The following is a 14480-nucleotide window of genomic DNA, read 5'->3' on the forward strand; positions in this document are numbered from 1 at the left end:
AAAACTAAAATAAATAAATAAATATTAAAATATTCTCTCTCTCTTAAAAAAAAAAAAAAGAAAGAAACAACCTGTGAACTGAATAGAGAGCTTACACCTTAGGCGCAAATCTTACCCCTCACACATCAAATAGAGCACTAATCACGAGAGTATATAAAGAACTCAGAAAGCTAGATACCAAAACAACAAATAACCCAATCAATAAATGGGCCAAGGGCATGAAGAGACACTTCTCAGAAGATGATGAACAAGCAATCAACAAACACATGAAAAAATGTTCATCATCACTAGCAATTAGAGAAATGCAAATCAAAACCACTCTAAGATTTCATCTCACTCCAGTCAGAATAGCAGCTATTATACATACAAACAAAAATAAGTGTTGGTGAGGATGTGGGGAAAAAGGTACAGTCATACACTGCTGGTGAGACTGACTGCAAATTGGTGCAGCCAATATGGAAAGCAGTATGGAGATTTCTTGGAAAATTGGGAAAGGAACCACCATTTGATCCAGCTATCCTTCTCCTGGTCTATACCCAAAGGACTTAAAAACAGCATACTTCAGGGACACAGACATCAATATTTATAGCAGCACAATTCACAATAGCTAAGTTGTAGAACCAACCTAGATGCCCTTCAATAGATGAATGGATTAAAATGTGGCATATATACACAATGGAATATTACTCAGCAATAAAAGAGAATAAAACCATGGCATTTGCAAGTAAACGGATGGAGTTAGAGGAGATAATGCTAAGTGAAGTTAGCCAATCCCAAAAAAAAAAATGCTGAATGTTTTCTTTGATATAAGGAGGCTGATTCAGAGTGGGATAGGGAGAGGGAGCATGAGAGGAATAGGCGAACTCTGGTAGGGCAGAGGGGTTGGAGGGGAAGGGAGGGGGCATTCGATAATTAATGATGGTTGAATGTAATGATCATTATTATTCAAAGTACATGTATGGGGCTGGGGTTATGGCTCAGTATAAAGCACTCATCTACCATGCATAAGGTACTGGGTTTGATCCTCAACACCACATAGATGTAAAATATTGTGTCCACCTAAAACTAAAAAAAAATAAATATTAAAAAAACAAACAAAAACAAAGTACATGTATGAAGACAAAAATTGATGTGAATATACTATGTAAACAACAAGAGATATGAAAAATTGTGCTCTATAAATGTAATAATAATTGTAATGTATTCCACTGTTATGTATAAATAAAAAGTATATTTAGTTGTTGATGAACTTTTATTTAATTTATTTACTTATATGTGGTGCTGAGCATTGAACCCAGTGCCTCACACATGCCAGGTAAGTGCTTGTTTTTTAAACAAGTGTACCCACTCAAGGTTTTGAATTGGAAATGCATAACACAAAGAAGTGTGCCTTAGGAAGTATCCTCTTTGCCACTGGTAACAGCTGAAGAAAGATAGTTTGTACGGTAATTGTGGTATTTAGTGTTCATGGCAGTGTTGTGAGCTACAGACGTTAGGGGCTGGTTGTGATGAAGGTATCTTGACCACCAAATCTGTGATGCAACTTTAGGTAGTACTCCTTCTTGTATAGCCTCTGAGTTTGGCTCTGTAGCCATTCTAGGCAGTTTCGCAACACACCATATCTTTTAACAAATTCTACCTTTGCTATAGTTGGCCAGAATAAACTAACTTTGAAGTGAAAGTTGTTTGTAGCTGGGCATGGTGGCGCACGCTAGTAATCCCAGCAGCTCAGGAGGCTGAGGCAGGAGGATTGTGAATTCAATGCCAGCCTCAGCAATGGCGAGGCACCAAGAAACTCAGTGAGACCTGTTTCTAAATAAAATACAACAAAGGGATAGGGATGTGGCTTCGTGGTTAAGTGGCCCTGAGTTCAATTCCCAGTACCAAAAAAAAAAAAAAAAAAGAAAGAAAGAAAAGAAAAAAAGTTGTTTGCAATAACCAACTTGGATTGGTACTAGAGGCCTGAGTTATAGATACACATTTGTGAGTCATCTATGTAATGGTTGTATTGGAAACTTGTACATGAAATACAAAATGAGAAGAGGCCTAGGACTGAACCTGAGAAATTTATAACATTTAATGGCTGAGTAGGAGGAGATGAACCTGAAGGAAGTGATAGAGAAATTTCTGTAGACAGGATAAAAATCAGGTAAACTTGTGTTTTAAGGAATGATACTGTTGAATGCTGTGGAGAGGTAAGGTTAGATAAGGATTAAAACATGTTCATTGGGTTTAATAACATGAGATCATTGTCATCCTTAACAAGAGCAAATTTTATTGTGTAATGAGGTTGGAAGGCAGATTGAAGTAAATTGAGAAATGTGGTAGGAGTTTGGGCACCTGTTTAGAAATCAGGTTGGCTAGAAGCAGAGTAAGTCGGTGATGGACTGAGACCTTCCAGGAATCCTCTTCCCACAGAAATATTAATTTGAACACCAACTTATGCTCAGAAATAACCTTCACAAGAGCTAAGGAAACCAGTCCAGATGGTAGCATAATAATGAAAGAATTATCAAAGAAGGACAGAAGCAGAGTTGTTCCTGTTACCTTTCCCCCAACTCCAAGCAGGGCAGCATAGAGAAAGATGCGTTCTTCTTGGGGAGGAACAATCCAGCCTAAGAATTGTAATCCTGGCTTACCACAGTGAAACCCAGTACCAACCAGAGGTCCATACTCTTACACCCAGGCCAGTGCCTATGAATGGAGCCTCTGAACCCACTCTAGACTGACCACCATGGGTCTGCCTCCACCTTTCCTTGCCACAACCTTGGAAAGCACAGAGTAGAGAAAGACTTCATCTGCTGGGAAAGAGGAGAGGTAAGTACAGGATTCTGCCTTGGAATTAAGCATCAAGTCAGTACGATCCTACATCTGGTAGATTCCAGTGTCCCCTGTTTCCAGGGAAGTGCCCCTATTTAGAGCCTCTGGACTTGTTCCAGTGCCAGGTGGATACCCATGGCTCCAGTGGAACTAACTTGTATTCTGGTTAGCATTACCAGATTGGAGGGATGAGAGAAATATGTTGACGATTAGAGATTTTTAGTGTCTAGGAAAGATTGATTCCTTCCTCCCTTCCGCCCTCCCTCCCTTCCTCTCCCCTTTTTTCCTCCCTCCCTTTCTTTCTCTCTCTTTCTGCCCTCTTTTCTTTCTAGTGGTAGAGATTTCACCAAGTTAAAAACTTATGGTCAAGAGCTACCTGAATGGAAAAAGATGAATACACCTAAGAGGAAAGGAATACTTGATATTTTAACATTCCTGAGGAGGTGAAAGGAGATGATACTCAGGACGCGGAGGAAATGGCTTTATGGAAGAGACGAGATAGCTTCTGTTATGCTTTAAATGTGAGGTGTCACCCAAAAGCTCATGTGTGACAAAGCAAGAAGATTTAGAAGAGAAATGATTGGGATATGACAGCCTTAACCCAATCAATGAATGGATTCCCCTGATAGAATTAACTGTGGCTGGAGGAGGTGGGTCATTGGGGGCTGCCTTTGGGGTATATATCTGATATCTGGCAAATGGAATCTGTATCTGCTTTCTGATCATCCTATGAGCTGCCTCCCTCCCCCACATTGTTCCACCATGATGTTCAGCCTCAAATTGAATTTTGAGGAATGGAGCTTGCAGTCTGTGGATTGAGACCTCTGACACTGTGAGCCCCCAAATAAATTATTCCTCCTCTACAATGAAAATGTAAGTGGGATCATATGAAATATGACCACATGGAACTTGAAGAATTTTGTTCTGAATGGCTTTTTAATTTTCTATATACCATGTGTTGGCCATTACAGTTGGGCATTACATTAGGGGCTTTATAGAAATAATTTAATTTTCAAACTATCCTATCGTAACAATTCTCATTTTGCTTTTGAGAAAACTGAAGCTTAGGTTAGAAACTTGCTCACAGTTTTGACCTAACAAATGATAGAACCAATAGTTACAATCATATCTGTTTGACTACAAAGACTATGTATAGAGTGGATTGGATGCATACAAAGAATATATCAAAGGAAAAAAATCAATGTCTTGTGAATAATTATTTATAAGAGATGATGATAATCACATAAGATAACAATTTTCATGTGTTGATTCTTAGGAAGTGTCAGAAAGACGGGAAATATTAGACAGGAAGATATAATTTTGGATTTGGGTCAAGTTCAACCTGAATTCATAAAAGTAGAGTGGAATGATGGTTGCCAGTGGGAGGGGAAGTAGAAAGTGGGAATGGGGAGATTTTAGTCAAAGGGTATGAAGTTTGAGTTAAGCAGATGAAAAGTTATGGTGTAGCATGCTGACTATAGTTAATTACACTGAATTGCATACTTGATATTTGCTGAGAGAGTAGATCTTAAATGTTCACACCACACACACAAATGATAACTATATGAAGTGGTTAATGTGTTATACAAATTAATTTGATTGTGATAATTATTTCATAATTGCTATGGCTTGGATATGGTTTGAGGGTGTTCCCCAAGGCTTCATGGGTTGAAATTTACTCCCCATTGTGAGATACTAACAGGGTGGAACAATTCAAGTACAGAGTCCATAGGTGGGGCCTTTGGAAAGTGATTAATTATACCTCAATAATGCTGGAAAAATAAAGGTTTTCTTTCTCACACACAAATAAATATGGTAAATTCTTAAATCATCAGAACCTAACTTAGCTTTGATGGTTCACTATCATTAATACTAGTGATCAATATTACAACACATTATAATAAAATATACATATGGTATGTACTTAAGAAAAGCTTGTTTTCCATTTTAATCTATGAAATGATTTAGTATTGTCGGCTTAAGGCAATTATTGATAATATTTCACATGTTCACCAGGAATAAAAGATTCAAGAGGGATCTAGCGCAGTGGTAGAGAGCGTGCTTAGCATACTTGAGGCCATGGGTTCAGTCCTGAGAACAACAACAACGGATTGAGACAAATTGTTTACATTATTGTTTCTTCACTCTTCACTTCGACATGAAAAAATCTAAAACATAAATTACCTAGTGGTGACAGTTTTAGGCAGAAAATATGCTTTATTTGCAACAACAAATGAGGTAGTCATAAAATGTTTACTAAAACGTGTTTGAATTATGCTTTTCAAAGAAGCAAAATGCTGAATTCAAAACTGAATTCTGATTGATTTGTTTCTTATTGTCATGTTAAAGTTAATTTTATTACTATTCTGCAATTTTTGTCTAAATCTATTATGTTAGAAGAGGGCTGGGTAGTCTTTGAAGTTAACACTAGGTTTCAAGGCAGCGGGAGAGTTCACGACAGACCCCCTGTGTTTTTCTGAGTGCTACCTCACCCTGCACTCACTCCTGTGGTTCTCTTTTACGCTCCCCGGACCGCGAGATCGCCACCCTGTTCTCGCTGGGAGCGGGATCTCGCTCTTCCACGCCATCTGCTTCTTGCTGCGTGCTCCTCGGGGTCTACCCACGCTGACGCCAGGGGGCGAGAGCAGGACGGGGCTCCAGACTTTCAGAGTTAGGTTTGGGGTCACGTTCCTGACGACTCGGGCCCTAAGTGGAGTTTGGGAACCTAAGGAAAGAGGGTTTGGACGTCGGGGTTTGAGGGGCTGTTTAGGTGGGTGGGAAAAGGAACCGTGTGTGGTGGTTTCTGAGGAAAGCGGGCTGAGTGGCTAGCCTGGCCCTCCTCCGGAGAACTACCTGTGACGTGGCGCCTCATCCCGTGGCGGGCGCTTGACGCGCGCTGCGTGGTGGTTGGCTTGTGGTGGGCAGAGACCACCAGCGCTGCCTGAGGGGAGGGCGGGCCAGCAAATTCCCGCCGCAAGTCTGGACTGATAGCCGCGAGCCGCCCCTCGGGTCTACGGGGAGCCAGAGCTGCGAACCCCACCTCTGGCGTGTTCTGTACAGTGAGTTGGCTCTCGTGTGAATTTCTTTTTTTTTAAATATTGGGAGGCAAATTGGTAAATGTAAACCTGCACCACTTTTCTGGGTTTCACCTTGCTGTTGGTGAAGGACTTTCACTGCGCGGGTACACACGCCAAGCAGGGACATATTCAGATATTTATTTTACAGGGCACGCCCTTTTGAGAAGTCTAGGTGTCTGGATCCCCAGAGATTCAAAGACTTACTGCAGTACCAGGAATAAACAATCACGAAGGCGCCCACCCTTGCCCCTAGTCTCAGCCATGCAACGACGTTCAGCAGCTGCCTAAGTGTCTCTTAGGGCTCTACCAGGAAGGTGGCTGTGGACTGAAAACGTCTCTTACCCTCTGTCTTGCTCCATCCACATTTTTTGTGAGAATGTTATATTTAAAAAGTTGTTACTGAATATACATGTGTATTTTCATTTTATATTCATGTGTATATTCACTTATTTTTTATTTTCTTTACATAGTATCCAAGATGAATGACAGCCTCTTTGTCAGTCTGGACAGACTTTTGTTAGAATTTGGTAGGTATAAAATGAAAATAAATAGGTAACTGTATTATTATTCGACATTTTAACAATGAAGTAAAGTCACAATAGAATTGTTTTAGTTTTCCAGTATGAGCAAGATACAAGTACTAAAGAAGACATGATTCAAAGAATTAATAGTAAGTAGTTTTGCATGTTAAAGATGTTTTTGTCTTAATTTTTATGACATATAGCATAATATATAATTGCCCTGTTTATGGCAACTTGTAGTTGGCATTGTAACTCTTCTGGAAATTCTTTACTAATTTATTAGTATAAATTCTCTACTAATTCTGGAAATTCTCTACTAATTCTCTCCACTAATAATGAGCTTTTTAGCCTAGGCAAAATAGTTGTGATTCACCTACTGTTTTTCAGTAATTTTGTGTATTCTGCATTTAATTATTTTGTGAAGAATTTTGCTTTAAGCAGCAATGACCCCTAAGGTGCAGTTAAAAAATGTTATATTTCTCAAATAACAAGGTTACTTCAAATATTTGAGTGAAATATTTCTCTTTAAAGAAATCATCAAAAATTAGGAACCAGAATTGATGCCACATTTTCAGGAATAATAATTCTGAAAATAAGTGAATTGGCTAGTAAATATAAGTGAAGTGGCTGCGCAAATTAAATAAATATAATGCTTTAAATATTTTAGTTCTAAAAATATAACTATTAACTTCTTAATTGTCACAGAAAGATTGAATTTGGTTATTTTTTTCTACAATCAAAAAATAAAATATTATGAAATTATTTAATATTTTCAAGAACTAAGTTTATCTTAAATCATTGGTAAATAACTTAGTTGATGGTGTATTTAATAATTAATTGATAGAAATTATGTATTTGTCAATAACAAAATCCTTATGTTAATACAATTAATGAGTAAACATTTGCATGAATTTATAGCATCATAAGATGAATTGACCTTAAGTGTTACCTAATCTAGCCCAGTGTACATTCTTCAATTGCAAATACAAATCCTCCTTGTTTCTGGGGGGCTGTGGTCTTCTAGTTTTTAGTACAGGAGGCTTCCCTTCTCAAGCCTCACTTCCTCTCCTTTCTGGCTGTCCTCCTTTTAGGTAAGTTGACATAAACTGTTTTTCTTACTGTATTTGTTTATTTTGAATTTATAATTTCTACTTTAAGAAAATAAACATTTCCTCTTTTAGAATGCTTTGAAGACATAAAAGAAAACAAATCAACTATTTGTAAGATACATGAAACTATAAATACAACAGATGAGGAAATTGCTCATTACTGTAAACATAGTAATGAAATCAAAGACAACTGTAATAAGTATTTGAAAGAAATGAACCTTCAGTAATTGCCATTTGATTTTTTTATTCAAGATTTCTAGGTTTATAGTTGAAGACACCATTGCATGTTTTGTTTTGTTTTGTTTTTTTGGTATTGGGGGTTGAACTCAGGGTCTTCCTTGTACATGCTAATAAGCATGTTCTCTACCATTGACCTAAGTGCTGAATTATGAGATTTCACTAACTTAGATATAGTTAGTATAAATAAAGAATTTTAATGTAGTCTATGTAAGTCTTATTAGTCTGAAATAATTTCCATTTTTTGACTTTTCAAGATCTTAGTGTTTTTGTTTATGTGGTGCTGGGAATCAAATCCAGGGCCTTATGCATGATAAGCAAGTGCTACCTTGATACATGATAGACAAGAACCACTGAACTACACTCTGGCTTAAGATCTTAGTTTGTATAAGGGAATCCAACCTAAAACTTTTCAAGATAAAACACTTCTTTTGAGAAATATCTCTCTAGGTCTTTTGTCCAATTTCTAATCAAGCTATTTCTTTTCTTGCCATTGAATTGTGTGACTTCTACTTCAACCATTTTTATGATAGGAAAATATCATTAGCTAGTGATATATCATTAGCTAGTTAATATCATTAACTAGTCCCTTAATGTTCAACATTAAGGGACTAGTTAAATGAATTTTGGTATATCCAGATGACTAAACACTAGGCAGCCAATAAAATCATGACATAGGTGTATGTTTGACATGGGAAAATGTTAGTATATTGCAAATTGAACAAAGCAGTTTATGCATCATTATTCATAATAAGAACCCAATCCATTATAATATATCTATATCTAAGAAAAACCTCAAAGGATGCACATTGAAAAGCTTATAGTAAATATCTTCTCATTGAGCTTATGTTTCTTATGAAATTTTAAATACTCAGAATATATGCATGTATAATCTTAGACCTTCAAATTTCCTTTTGGGGAATATATTTTAAGTATCAGAAATTAAGGGGTTGGGGATATATCTCAGTTGGTAGAATGCTCACCTGGAATGCACAAGGCCCTGGGTTTAATCCCCAGCACCACAAAAAAGAAAAAAAGAAAGAAAGAAAAGAAATTAAGACAAATATTTAAGTATAATTTCAGTAAGTGATAAAGGAGGATAAATTTTATGTGAATATGATCTCAATAATATTAAAATATATAATTGTAGCAAAATCTTGAAACAATTTTAAAATCATAGTAGTTATTTAATATTGAGAATATGTAAGATAGTTTCTTATGTATACTCTTCTGTGCTTCCAAATGGGCATATGGACTTTTTTTTTCTTTTTCATTTTGCATATGTACTTTTTGAATTTGGAAAAAAAATGAAAATAGAGGAAATATTCAAACAATACTTAGAATGGAAGCTGCCATGGTATATATAGTAATTTTAGATTTTTTGCATTGGTAATAGTTTTCAAGTTATATAATAAAACAAAAATATATGAGGTGAATATTCATTTTATTCTATCTGATTTGATAATCTATTTTGGCCTAGTTTCAGCCATGCTATATTTGCTTCTTTCCCTATCATATCTCAAAAACAAATTTTATGTAAAAATTAATGAATATTAATATTTGAGCATATGAGTGTGTGGATATTGATAGTGATGGGGATAGGATATGCAATTTTTTTTCTTTTTTATACTGTTGTATTTATTATTTTAAATAATATTATTTAAATAATATTATTTTAAAAATTGGTTTATATTAATTATACAGAGTAGTAGATTTCATTGTGGCATAGGGAATGTTTTCTTGATGTAAACTTGTTTTCTCTAGGAAGACACATTTATTTCTCTTTAAATGATTTTGTTCATTTTTTATTAACTCTGCCAATTTTTTTATTTGTTTATCGTTCTGAAGTGCTAATTACAACTATAACTTTTTTCTATAGCTGGAAGCCAACATGTGATGTTTTTCATAAACATGAAGATTATATGCAGGACCAATTTACTATTTATCAAGAAACCATTGAAAAAGACAAGTACAGTATATATATTAACTTAAGTGTATCAGTTTTATAAATTAGTATTACTGGAACATACTTTGTAAGAATTTAGAAAGTGTGTATTGTGAGGGAATTATTTTTAAGTAAATGTGATATCTTGGACTGAATGTTTGAAGGTCTCCATATTTGTTGTAAAAGCTTGAATATGTTGAGATATTGCCTTAGATATAAACCATTTATCTATCAGCAGCATTTATAGCAAAGTTCTTCAATTAATGGTATTTTTGACTGAACAGTGTAAGCAAACATTTAGGAGGATAATTATTTGTAGAATAAACATTTTGAAAAATTTGAGGTATTGGTTTTTTAAAGGCATTTTGTGTCAAATTTCAGTTTTTCAGATTGCTAATTTAGTAAAGTGGTTATATTCTAATGGAGAAATACCAGTAGTTATCTGAATTTATTTTACTTCGTGTAAAATCACATCATCTTAGGGATTAAATGTAATTAATGAATATAATAAAACAATGTTAGAGACTTTGAACATGATAAATATGGCATTAAAATTTTACCTAATTTTAAAAACTGAAGTGATTTGAGAACACTTATCAGTTTTTACATTTTATTTAAGAAACACATATGTTGAAGGCCTTGTGGTGCATACCTATAATCCTAACAAGTTGAAGGTTGAGATAGGAGGATCTCAAGTTCAAGGGCAGCTGTAGCAACTTAGTGAGACCCTAAGCAACTTAGCAAGATACTGTCTCAAAAATAAGAAATAATAAATAAATAAAATAAATAAATAAATAAATAAATAAATAATGCCGGGGATAAAGCTCAGTGGTAAAGCACCCTTGATTTCAGTCCCCAATATCAAACAAAAAAACCTCCTAAAATAACTACCCATGTAAAATCTATAATCCATTATTTTCAAAAATGAGTCTTAGGTTAGAACTAAAGTTTAAAATTGGGACTTAATGGCATTAGAAATCTTGTATGTAGATGAGGTTTCTCAGGAAAATATATGGAGCAAAGTGGAGAAAGGCAAAAGTATGCTATCATCCAAAGAGTAGACAGAAGGTGGAAAAGATGAAGGAGACTATTAGGTTGTCATTTATAGATCCTGCTTCAATCCCAAAAGAATTTGAGATATTTGTATAAAAATACCACAGTGTTTAAAAAAAAAATCAAGGCTACATGTGGTCCTGCATATTGTTTGTTAAAAGTACAGAAATTAGGCTTTGAAATTCTTAGTAGTCAAGGCATTGATCAAGAAATATGATCAGAGTATTCATTTAAAAAAATTTAATTAGAGGCTGGGGGTGTGACTCAATGGTTGAACATTTTCCTAGGATGCTCAAGGCCCTGGTTTTAATCCTTAGCAGTTTACTTGCTTAAGATAAGTTATGAAGTTTTTCCCGAGACTTGAGAGAAATTTCTCTCCTGGGTCTTCAAAAAGGGGAAATTGGGGAGTGTGGTAATATTTTCAGTAAGTTCTTTCAAAAAAGTCCCCGTTTTTAATGTTTTTATTAATGCATTAAGTTATACATAATAGTGGTATTCATTTTGACATATTCATAAATGCATATAATTTCCTTCATTTCAACAATCAGTACTGAGGAAGTAGGGGCACTAGCTACTTATTTCTGATCTCCCATTCTTGTTCTGAGCATTCATGAAGACTAGTACTGCTAGAATAAATTAGATAATAATGAATTTCTGAATCATGACTTAGCTATGCTGTGTTCTGCCAAAGTTTCTATATGGAAGATGTTAGAAGTAGATATGACTATATAGTATGAACAAGATAGAATATGGTATGCTAATCTCATATGAAACAGGTGACCCAGGCCTACTTTTTCAATGGTATTTCTCTTCTCCCTGGACCATTTTCCCAAGTTATTATATAAGTGGGGTCTTAATTAATCAACATACATTTAGAAGAACAGGAACTTATTTGGGGCTCAACTGCTTTATCTTGCTAAAGGGGACAGAGTTTAGCAATATTAAAAAATTAGATCATTCTTAAAATTCAGACTTGTTGACCCAGTACTTATCAATCATTACTTATTAAACCAGAAGTTTTAAGAATACTTGCTCCTATTCTCTGCTAAGGAGAACAATCATTATAGCATCTTTTAAGAAATTTCTTGATCCAAGAAATAAAATCTTGAAGAATATAAGGACTATATATTTTCAAAAAGTTTACTATGAATATTATTTTTGAAACCAGAATTTGGTAAAAAGAGATTCAGGAATATATTTTCTGTAGGACTGGGGATGTATAGCTCAATGAGTGAGGCTCTCGGTGCAGTCCCTAACACTGAGGCTGAGGGTATATTTTCAGTGAAGAACTGTATTGAGTACTTTCAGTGTTATAGATCAGGATTGGCAAACATTTTTTGTAAAATACCAGATAGTAAGTATTGTAACTCAACTCTACTGTGTGGTACAAGATGGCTTTAGGCCATACATAAATAAATGAGATATGATCCACTAAAACCTTATTGGACAGTGAAATTTGAACTTCATATAATTTTATTATGTCATGGAGTATATTTCGAGTTTTTTTCAATAATTTAAAAACCATTCTTAGTTCACAGACAACAGAGGATGGATTAGATTTGGCACATAGGCAGCCTGGGGATGTAGCTCAGTGGTAGAGCACTTGCTTAACATGCAAGGCTCTAGATTCAATCCTCAGTATATTCTCCCCTACCCCATCACAAAGTTTTGGCACATAGGCAGTAGTAATCAACTCCTTTGGCGTATGGGTCAAATAAAAAAGAAGTCTTAATATTCTTTTGTAAGAATAATGCCTCACTTACAACTTGTGCCTAAATAGATGGTCACCCATTATTAGTTGAATTGATATAGAAGAGTTCCTCCAAACGGCTCAAATTTTTTTTTATAAGAATACTTGTGGGGTATACATGAATGATTATGAACCCAGAGTTTTAACGCATAGAACGTGACTTCATGTAATAGTTTCAGCTAAAGAAAATTAAAGGAGATTTAAAAGGCATAGTTACAGAGGTCAGAACCCAGGGAGCATAGATATTTAAGAAGGTATAACTGATATTGGCCAAATTATATTATATCCTGTGCATGAATGAATATGTAACAACAAATCCCATCATTATGTACAACTGTAATGCACCAATAAAAAATGTGGGGAAAAAAAGGTGTGACTAAAAGAACCCAGTTCTTCAATGTCAGTTAGGATGAACATAAAAAATAGATCATTTGATTGGACAATTTAGATCATTGATGACCATGGAAAGAATAATGTCATTATACTGGTGGGAGTGGAAGTTAAATTGAAGAAGATTAACCAGGTGAGGAATAAAAAAAGTGTGGCTGAGAAGTGTCTTGGGGTTAAAGAAAGTTGAAGGACAGACAATAATGAGAGTAATACAGACAAATAGATGTTTGAATTGCTTTTTATACTTAATTTAGGAGACTTTAACAAGTGATATTTACTAGGTTTTTAGATCTATTCTACATCATTTATTTTTAACAGAAAAATGTATCATGATTATGTATGTCAGTATAAAGAAGTTTTGAAGCAATACCAACTAAAATATTCAGAAACACCCTTTTCATGTGAATATTATGAGAAGAAAAGAGAACATGAAGAAATTCAAAAGACAGTGTTGGCATGTTCTGAACAACTAAAAATGAGTGAAACTATTCTTATGGAATTTCTAGGTATTAACCTTTCTGTAATATGATGCTTTAATTATTATATCTTTGTACTGAGAAGAATACAATAAATCAGTCTCAACTATGACTTTTTTTCAGTGCCTGCACCCTTTCCATCACTTACCGAGTGGACATTACACATGTATCCACAATAGTATTTCTATTTATAATTTTATTAGATAAGTATTGTTTCTGTATTTTAATTATTATTTTGTTTTCCTGGTGAGAGCTTCATAGATTTGTTTTTGTGTTTAATTCAGGTTTTAAAGGTCACTTTAAGGTCTTTTGGGATTAGTTCTCATGTACATGTGATCAAAAGCAAGTAATTTTAAGGGGAATAAAATTGTATATGTATTTGGCTTTAAAGTGGCATATCAACAATCAAACTAATGAAAATGTCATCTTGCTTTGTCTTTTCAAAGAAGTTCTGATTAAATTGATTAATTATTACTTGTTATGATAGATGGTGGTAAGGAAGTGAGTCAACAATTATTCACTAATATTTAAAAATTCAGTGGGTACTTACCTTGTGTCAGGCAGTACTGAAGAAATTACAAAGCTCTCTTGCAAGGAGCTCAGATTTTAATAGAGGAGAAAGACAAATAAAGAATTCTAATACAGTATCACTGTGATAGATGCTTAAGTAATTCTTAATTGGTCTACTTTCATCTGGACATTCTGTTTAGGGAGGATTTAGACTCAATTTCAAGTAGAAAATTTATCTGCTATTAATAGACATCCTACATGGTTATTAATTAACACAATTACCTAAGTTCCTCTATTATCTATCTAGAATTTAGAATGAATAGAAGAGTAACAGTGAACAAGAACTCTAGAGAAATTTTATCAGAACTTCCTATCCTGCCTTAAAAATATGTGACTTATATGCTAGAACAAACATTTCAGGTGAATATTATTTATAAAGCTAAGTTATTACCAAAAGTATCAGTTTAAATTTTTAGAAATAGATATTTAAATCCTAATCTTTAATTCTTCCTACCTCCATCTACCTCTTCTTGTTTAACATGCAATTTTACATCTCATCCCAACTCATATCCAACTCCCTTATACTTTCTGT

General features: G+C 34.5%; 1 pseudogene; it reads left to right on the plus strand.

Moving 5' to 3' along the window:
- Window positions 1-6375: 6375 nt before the first annotated feature.
- LOC143641025 (protein SIX6OS1-like) overlaps window positions 6376-14480 on the plus strand; it is a 33962-nt pseudogene continuing 25857 nt past the window's right edge.

This window comes from Callospermophilus lateralis, unplaced genomic scaffold, assembly GCF_048772815.1.
Source record: "Callospermophilus lateralis isolate mCalLat2 unplaced genomic scaffold, mCalLat2.hap1 Scaffold_82, whole genome shotgun sequence".
NCBI lineage: Eukaryota > Metazoa > Chordata > Mammalia > Rodentia > Sciuridae > Callospermophilus > Callospermophilus lateralis.